General features: G+C 35.5%; 1 protein-coding gene across 3 annotated transcripts in view; it reads right to left on the minus strand.

The window, feature by feature from the left end:
• cic (Putative transcription factor capicua) overlaps positions 1–5196 on the minus strand; it is a 117093-nt gene extending 111897 nt beyond the window's left edge. For 2 of the 3 annotated variants that reach the window (XM_081758659.1, XM_081758658.1), the window contains exon 1: positions 4948–5195. The gene's annotated coding sequence lies outside the window, so the exon portion shown is untranslated. Of the gene's footprint in view, positions 1–4947 lie in introns of all 3 variants that reach the window. The other variant, XM_081758660.1, reaches the window with a different exon arrangement.
• Between the last annotated feature and the right edge of the window lie 4934 nt (positions 5197–10130).

Consider the following 10130-nt stretch of genomic DNA (forward strand, 5'->3'; position numbering starts at 1 on the left):
TCAGTTTGTATTGGGACTTATTGTCAGGGTTGGCAAAAAACACGATTTTTATTAAAAAAAAAAAAAAACTTTCTTTTGCTTAAACCTTTTTTGTTTGTTTGTTTTTTGTTTAAACCAGGTTTTTTTGGTTTACTTAATTTGCTTTCTGTATTTATATCACATATCAACAGAAATAAATTTGTTTCGTCTTGGTGTTATTATGCAACAACCGGATTACGCTAGAAGCGGTCATCACATAAGCTTAAAGCGGAGTCCAAACCCCTTCTCGGCTTATATCCGAGAGAAATTTTCCTCCATTTGATCTCGAAAACGGGACTAATTGGCCACAAATTCGATACATCTGCCGACTCACTCACGAAGGACTCATGATAAAAATACGTTTTACTGATCTTTACATACTTTTAACGTAAATTGTCAAGAGTCATTTCAGAAGGGCACAATGATAAACAGTTGTGCAAGTGAAACCATTATACAGAATTACGTATGGACAATTTCAAAATACTGCAAAGTTTAGAAGAACTAATTTAGTCCAAGTTGAGAAATACAATGACTTAATTTGCATATAAATAAGTGAATAAAGATACAAATTATTTGAGTCCACTTTGGCTCTGACCCATTTATACATAAACTGATACCAAACATACTTCTGACTTCAATAAATACCTCTCGTGGCGTTTGTATGATCCCCCCCCCCCCAAAAAAACGGCATTTTGATGTGTTTTATCAATAGTAAACATTATTAAAACGAAACAATACCTAAGAATTTTCCTTTGAATGCAATTGCATAACAATAATAATAAACTATAAAAAAGCACAAAAGAAACATTCATAAACTTACAAAAACAAGTAACTTTTCTAGTATCATCTCTTTGAGTAATGAGTTGGGAATTTAGCTCTGAATATAATACGAATAATAGACGGGAGTGAAACGTGGTAACCCACAAATGTGTGTTCATCAAGACTTTACGAACACTTACACTTTTACGAACTTTTTTCGTTTTCTGGTTTAAACTACGGTTTAAATCACCTTGGTTTAAACCAGCCAACCCTGGCAAGAGTCGAAATATTTACAAAGCAATAAACAGAAAAAAAAAAAATACTAAGCTAAGTTCACTGTTCTATAGGATGAAAGGCTGTTAATAATCTGCTCCGTATCCCAACATGTCAGACTTCCAGACTCGTGTGCATTTATTACATACACGCACACATTTAAAAAATAGTAATAAAAAGTAAATTTTTAATTGTGCTTATTATCGAAAAAGAGGGAAAGCAATCAAAGCAAAATACTACAACTCATCTCGACGCTTAAAAAAAAAAAAAAAGGTTCGGATGTCCCTCAGCGAAGATCGAACCCAGGATCTCCAGATTACGGCGCAAGAATTCACTAGTTGACTCTATTATCATCAATCGGTTCAGAGAAGCAAACGTAAAAAGTTTATATCTGAACCACGAGACGAAGATAGAAGGCGTTATAAAATTCATACAGCAATGTATATTTACATACCGGGTGGCTGAAAAGTATTCAAACACATAATTTCCAAATCTATGGGTGGTTCTGTGTTTTATGAAATCATATATACTCATTTTAATAGCATGACGATACGCGTAAGATACGATACTCTGCTTTACAATTTGTAGTAACCACTGAATTAGTCCTTTCGCTCTCGGTTCAAGGTCGAATACAAGGCGCATGCGCACCATTGTGATCTTCACAAAAAGTCGGAAACTTCTGTTCTTCTTGTAACAGATCGTGCACGTGTGTTTATTGGATTCTCATCTCTTTAACGTGCATTACAAAGTACTTCACGAAAGCTGATACAAGTTATAAGCTTGTATTTCTCTATTTCTGTCACATGTAAATTACATTTCAATACGCATTGATATTTAATTAACAATCCGAATTCCAAGCTGGTTAAGCCGCAAACTGACATAATATTCAACAACGAATTTCACATAGAAAGCACTTTAGAACCTATACAAACAATATAATATCATCTTTAACATACCAGTCAGAGGAAGAATATGGATCGCAGAAATTCTTACCGAGAAGGAAACGATGGAGAAAATATACAGTGCCATCTCAAGCACGGGTGCTCACAGGCCGGTTTTAGAGTGTAGGTTGCATTCATGATGATTTTTTTTTTTTTTTAAGGGATATAATTTTTCACTGAAAATCGCACAACTAAACTTTAATTCCACCATAATGAAGTTTTTAAAAACCCTAACTATGAAGGAGAATTTGAGCATAAATAATATTTTAAATAATTGTCATAGTAAAGAATGCATTCTCTTTTGATTGGAAGGACAAAATTGTGGCAGGATGCGTCAGTGGATATATATTGATTCTGTTTATAAAGTGAAGTAGCCTCGTATGTATTTAACATGCAAATCAGGGTAGGAACTCACCTGGGGGGGGTCCTCTACTACTATTTGAGGGAATAGTAAATTATGGGGACTGTGCACCAGTACTTGGGAGATGGGCATCTCTGATCTGAAGAAAAAACTGCTATTTTAATTGACTGTTTACTTTTAATTTACAAGACGCATCTACCATTTGAAAATGTCGCGATTTAAATCGAGTGCCATTGACATTGCATAGATCAGCATGCAAGTACACTTCGCACAAAACAGACCCCTTCTCCATCAGACTATCTTCTCCACAAGAGATGGATGATAGAACTCGATATGAACTCTTTTCAATACTTTTGCAGCGAACTTTTGACTGAATCCACCAAAAACGTCAATATGCTTCGCAATCTCAAAAATCTGGGATTGAAATTGATGAATTGGATGAACTGAAAGCTCATACCTTGTTTCTTAGTGAATTAAACGATCTGCTCAAGGTTGTGTTCAGAAAGATGGACACAAAGAAAGAAAAAAAAAAAAGGAGGGAGAGAGAGAGAGAGATTCTAAAATCACATGAAGTGCCATTTTATCTTGTATAAACTAGAGAATTTTGGAGGAGAGGGTTTTGATTTTTAATCCCCCCTTTCGCATTAGGGATAAATGACAAGAAGTAAATTCTCTCAGAAAATCTATCATGCCATTTGGGGAAGAAAAAAAAAAACCTATAAACTCGAATAGGGCGATACACTATTTTTTCTATTTGGAAACAGGAAGAATCATTATGATCTTCAAGCAAACAAGAAATAATTCTATATTATATCGAAGATGCAATTCCTCCCTCTCCCATTTTCTTTGATTTGTCACTTGGCTCATTGCTTTTTAATGTCCCGTTCCAGCACCGAGGAATAAGACTTGGGTCTACAGCTTAATATGAAATCCAAACCATATGCGCTCCTACCAGGAATCGAACATGCGTCTTTCGATGGGAACAAACCTTTGAAAGACACAATATCTCGTTTGATTCCCAACTTAACTCGAACTTTCGAGATCACCTTTCAAATGACACGGGTCCCACGTTAAGCTGTCTCATATAACCTCGCTGCTTAAAGGTTTGTTTGAGTTTAACGTCCCACGATTATGCCGGAGCGGCTAAGGGAGACGTGGACTTACTGATTATAGTGGAATCCGAACCACTTTCTTCGTTCAATTGTACACCCACCGGGAATCGAACCTGGCATCACGTATACCAAAGGCAAGCGTGCTAGCCACCCAGCCGCTTAAAGGGATACTACACTCTAATTCAACCAAGTTACCTGTAGAGAAAATTACATTTTCGCCTCATGAAATTAATTCCTTAAAAAAGAAATGCAGAGGTCTTATTAAACGCTTGCAGGGACATGGATTTAGAAGTGAATGCAGAGAAAACTAAATACATGGACATTCGTCGGGATCGTAATACGGCAAATTAGGGACGCGTTAAAATAACAATTAATACTTTTGATAAAGTGGATACTTTCAAATATCTAGGATCAATATTAAGAGACGAAAACCATATTTACGAAGAAATTAAATGTCGACTAAAAGCAGGAAATTCGTGTTATTATTCAGTTCAAAATCTCTTGTTGTCCCGAATTCTGTAGAAGAATTTGAAGTTTAAAATATATAAAACGATAACCATGTCTACTGTCCTGTATGGTTGAAAAACATGGTCACTTACTCTGAGAGAAGAACGTAGACAGAAAGTATTTGAGAACAAGATCCTGAGACGAATATTCAGACCCAAGGGGAATGGGAATGGCGGAAACATCATAACTACATAATTTATACCGTTTACCAAACATTGTTAAAATCATATTCACGGAGAAATTAAATGTCGACTAAAAGCAGGGAATTCGTGTTACTATTCGGTTCAAAATCTCTTGTCGCGAATTCTGTCGAGGAATTTGAAGCTTAAAGTATACAAAACGATAATCATGCCTGTTGTTCTGTATGATTTGCGAAACATGGTCACTTACTCTGAGGGAAGAACATAGACTGAAAGTATCTGAGAACAAGATCCTGAGACGAATATTCGGATCCAAAAGGAACCGGAATGGGGAATGGCGGAAACTTCATAACGAGGAACTACATAATTTATATGGTTTACCCAACATTGTTAGGGTCGTCAAGTCTAGGAGGCTTAGGTGGGCGGGTCATGTAGCTAGAATGGAAGAAAGTAGAAACGCTTTCAAAGTCTTGACTGGAAGACCAATTGGAAAACGACCATTAGGAAGACCTAGGCGCAGATGGGAGGAAAATATTAAAATGGATCTCGCAGAGATAGGAATACAAAGTAGAAACTGGATCCAGTTGGCTAAGGATAGTAGTAGAGAGCTTTTCGGCATTGAACCTTCGGGTTCAACAGGCCATAGAGTGATTGAGTTAGCTGAGATACTATTACTACGTATATTGATCTGATACATCATATATTGCATCGCTGAAAGCATAAACCATACATAACCATTCTTTTTATATAGGCTAAAAGTATATTTTTTTTTTAAGTAATAATTAGGAAACTTTATATACCGTGAAATTTGAATATGTAGTAGATATGTATACTACCGTTAAGCAAGTAGTGCCTCTCTGGCTGGTATGACGACCAGTTAAAAGGTACAAAAGACCTCGTCCTTCATCTACATTTTATAAGTCATTCCATCTATCTTCACCTAAAACAGCACGCATTGCCACTCCGGCAGTCTTACTATTAATAAATTATTCAATTATTAACTGAGAGAAAATCAGCAATGTGGACAACCATTAAGGGATTTCTGAGTAGGGCGAGTCTTCCTCTAGATCTTTCCTATAGTACTGCCTAGCCTGCATTAAGAAATAAAAAGAAAACTTTTATAAAGTTAGTATGTTAAGCACTTACAATCTACATAATTTTTTAAAAAAGTGAAAATTAACCATCAAATCTTGTCTTGGGTGCTAAAACGGAACTGCCAAACACATTTCAGCACTTTTACTCATGTTATTAGCAAAAACTAAAGTGAATGAAATTTTAAATATTTGATGGGATAGTACGGTTTTGTAGCAGTATTATCCATATCTAGAAGAGTTTTTTTTTTTTTTTTTTTCCAAAGTAGACAGGGCAATTTATCTTTAAAATCACGAAGGATTAGCAAAACACTTCTACTTGGTATTGCATTGTTTGGTTGAAGATTTATACATACATCCTCTACTCTCCGTTAAGGTTCTGACTCTTGACACTACAGGAAGCCATAGCTCTTTATGCCGGAGGAATATCAATTGATGTGTATTACTGACTGACTACCTGTGTAATGCAGCCATAATTACATAGTTTTGCAAACGTGTGTCATCAACTTATCTGCCTACCCCTTCTTGAATAGCAGGGATCATTCTACCCCTGCTCTACTGGTTCAGTTGCCTAGCCTAGGTACGTTAGGGTACCTGGGCTAGAACTTATCTTTCCGCAGAACACTCACACATACATAATCTATCTCTCCCTTCCGGCGTTCACCCACCAATTTATTACTAAAGTTCCTTAAACAAAGCTTTGGCCATTTTTTTTTTTTTTTTTTTCATACACTGATATAGTTCGATTACGTTACCATTCCTATGTTTTTATGTCTTGTAAGTACGACACATCTGGCATTCTAAAATAGCAAGTTAATCATCTCTTTCTCTGCCTTCCGACTTGATGATGATTATCAAGCATATTAGAATATTTAATTTGCTGGCTAAATTAATTATTGCAATCGGAAACGTACACAAACACAAGAAATGTTTGGCTGTGTCCTAGAAGAGACGTGTATTTTATTAATTTTGTTTCAGTTAACACAAAATCTTCATTTTAAAAAGAGCTTAACTGTATTTATAATTAAATATCGATCTATAATTTTAAGGATTGCGTCTAGGTATATGCATCCAAAAGCTGAAGGTTAGAATTCATTGTTTCTCAAGGTTAACTTCCTTCTCCAGGGAGACTGAAATTCCAAACATAACTTTTTTTTTTTTAATTTTATTATTTTTTTTTTTTATTTTATTTTTTTTTTTTTTTAACTATTGATTCATACAATTACTGTCTCAAACATATATTCATACTCTCTAAAAATCTTAATGAAATTATATCGAATTACTTGATTGTACTATAATGACGCTTCAGAATTCAATATAATACTGACACGATGCCGGAATTATTGTACACATGTACTCAAACCTATCTTTAATTCAATAGTAGGACTGCATTCCGGAATTATGCAAATTTCAAATGCAGGGCTTCAGTTGCGTAATAAGTCTGCTGCGACTTCAGTTGTTGCATTATGCAATACTGCATAAATCCAATTGCATTCTTGCAATTTTAGCTTTTTACCAGAATGTAAGAAAAGCAGTTTCCCGTTGTTCTTCGTTCTCCCACAACTCTTTTAAATGCATGACAATTCATCATTCTTAAAATACAAGACTTTTTACATGATTGTCGGGTTTTGACGAACTTATTTTAGCTACTATGAATTTGATTAAACTATCGCTTCTGTTGTCATATAAGTTGAAGTTTTATTGTTGGATAAATCACAATTTTCAGTTTACGTTTCCTCCACTCTCACAACATGACAATAACTTAGAATGTAGAAAGCAAGGTAATTTGATCTATGTTAAAATTTTTAGCCTCTCAAACTACGGAGGAAAACAGCAACGTTCTGTCTCAAATACATCAGTGACAATAATCGCAAGACACTGTGACAATAACGACTTAATACTGTTATGAATTATGGCATTGATGCTCTGGTCTCATTTGTTTACTGAAACTCGTCAGATCTTTCGTACTTGGAATTCGCACTCATTTGGCCACGATTTTACTACCTTACTACGCAACACAGTACAGATAAAAAGGAAGAGTGATATAAGACACTGCTATGCCCACAAGAACTACCTCCTCTATAGGTCTGCAGTTAGAGTAATACCAATTTACGTCAGAGCTATCCCTACAATGCAGCTCAGACAATATATCTTGTTCTGGTAGACTTCATCCCATGCAACTTTTATTTTCCTTACTTTCTTGCGAGTGTATGTAAAATGGATCAAGGCGATGTATTTGTTTCGAGTTTAACTCTGGCTTGTTTTTAAGCATAACCTACATGCGCCTATACAGCTTCTGAGTTACATGAGCTCATACTGAGAATCGATCTCAAGTCCGTTCCATACAAGGCCATAACTTAATCACTGAACCACGAGAGAACCTAAACCACACAACCCCAGACCACTGATGAACGAAAGTCCGCAGGTCAGTGATGATATCCAAACCATGTCTGGTCATGGTTTGGCACATGCAGCAGGAATTGGGACTATCACACTGATATTGAAAAATAAAGGGAGTAGCACAAGGAACATTTGCAACGCACTGAACTGAAAAAATCTGATGAATGTAACGACCAAAGAGAAAAGAAAACTCTCGCTAGTAATGTATAAGCCACAAGGATTTACATTAATCCTATCACTACATAAAGCTACGTACATAGGATGCAACAAAAATGCAGGATATCTAAACATTTTATGCCAGTAATATTTTTCTTTGATGTGAAATTCAAGTAGGTTAAAGTTTACGTTAAAGTTTAACGAGTTTTGAAAACAACTTAAAGCTTAGCTCTGAAGCAAGCTACTTTTATCCTTTGATTTATTTATTTTTGAGTTTAACGTCTCACATTTACTCACCAAGATTAAGAGAAATTGTGATGATTCGATGGATGACAGCGGTGAAATGACGATAGTGGGAGGAAACAGGAGAACCGTGAAAAAAAAACATTCACATGGGGTTCGTCCATCCCAAAGCCCACTTAGTTAGTTGGGATCGAACCAGGGATCCATGCATCAGAGGTAAGCACTATACAAATGAGACGCCGTGACCCTCTTATATTTTACATAATTCTTTACTCACAGTTTTTTTGTAATGTTCAATATTTCCCTCTAGTTTTCACTTGAAATGGCATGCAAACACTGAAAAATACGGTACAGTATAGGTGACGTAAGTGAAAACATTCTATTAACATTTTGATGCATTTTCCCTAACCAAAAACTTTGGACAGCAAACTGCTTGCAATCTTCTTCAACTTCGAATCTTGTCAGTAGTCAGTGAGTAATAAATTGTCCTTACAAATAGCTTCTAATTAATTTAGTATCCCACGGTTAAAATTATCTTCACTAAATTTTGTTATTGAGGTCAATTATTCAAAAGTGTCTTAACAGAGATCTACAATAGCGAAGTATTAGTACTAACTATACAGAACTAGTACAAGGAATTGTCAGTGATTCTGCAGAAATATTTCTCAAAGCTGTAAGACAGATAGATACAACTCGAGTTGAGCTCTTACTAATAGTATGTTCGGGAGAAAAGAAAATATTCGCGAAGCTGCCAAATCTAAAACTGGAATTTTCATGATACAGCATTTTCATGTAGGTTAAACATCCGAGGAAGCGAGGATTATTATGACAATAATTTACGAAATTTAAGTAATAAATGGGTGAAACAAGTAATCTCACGCCTTGTTCTCTATAATGCCAACGCCATGCAATTCAGAGTGAAAACATACCGTACAACTGGACAGACCGAATTTGGCCTCCGCCTTACCGTGGCCTGGATTAGATTTCCGGTCAAGTCGGACATCTTTCAGTCTCAATTTCTGCATGATCTCATGGTTGGCCAAGCACATGTCATGCATCCTTCTGTCTCTTCTTACATAGTATCACCTGTCAAGGCTCAATTCTGGTCGTCTCGATATCAAATCGCACTATAATAAGCGTAGCGATGGATGGATGAATTAAAGTCACGATGTGCAACAACACTTACTATTCCGTATATTTACAACTAGTATGCTGGAAGTGCATTCGACCATACCTGCCAGTGATCCACGTCTGCTTCAAAGAAATGCAAAGAAGTTGACCAGATGCAAGTTTTGAAAATGTTAAACAATATATCGGCATGGAAAGACGAAGAACCGGGGTTCAATCCTCAGTCCAGTCGGAATGTTTTCACTGTTTGAAAATTAATATAGTTTCACTACAGTAGAAATTAGGTGTTAGAAACACGCGTCTCTCAATTGTAGCTATTTGTCTTTTCGCACTTAATTATCCTCAAAATATTTAAACTACACCGGCAAATAAACATTCAGCGTTTATATTTTCAGCGAAATATACGCTGTTTGAAGATAGTGCTAAAAACATATCCATAACTTGAAATTAATCCATTTTTTTATTCCTCCTACCTTGGATGAAGACGAACATTCCAGATGAGGTCGAATGCATTCGTTGTTTAATCATGATTCAAGTGAACCAAAAGTACATTATTGTGTGTTGTTTTACTGAGACAAAGCAGTTTTTCTCTCGCATTATTTTTCCATAAAATCTTTTCATCATTTATCCGCAATTATCATCTTACTGTATAGCCTACAACTCATATAACATGGCCATCAAACTATGATTATTTAGCAGTTAATTAGTACAATAAGCAGTTAGCTACTCTTTATTTGCTATCCAGTAATAGCAAGTATCACAAACTTGATACACAATTTACTCACTTACATAAAGGAATAAAGAGAGTACAATACATATTCCATCGTACACTAATAACAAAGCCAACAAAACTAGATCGACGTGGTCTATAGCTGAATCATACAGTGAATACAAATAAGTATACGATTACATTTCCATTGTCTGAAACACATTATTCTTGTATGATGTGGATTAGTATGATATTCCATCCTACTTGTTATTATTTTATTTATACTACACAT

This window comes from Thermobia domestica, chromosome 5 (assembly GCF_964235325.1).
Source record: "Thermobia domestica chromosome 5, izTheDome1.hap1.1, whole genome shotgun sequence".
Lineage (NCBI taxonomy): Eukaryota > Metazoa > Arthropoda > Insecta > Zygentoma > Lepismatidae > Thermobia > Thermobia domestica.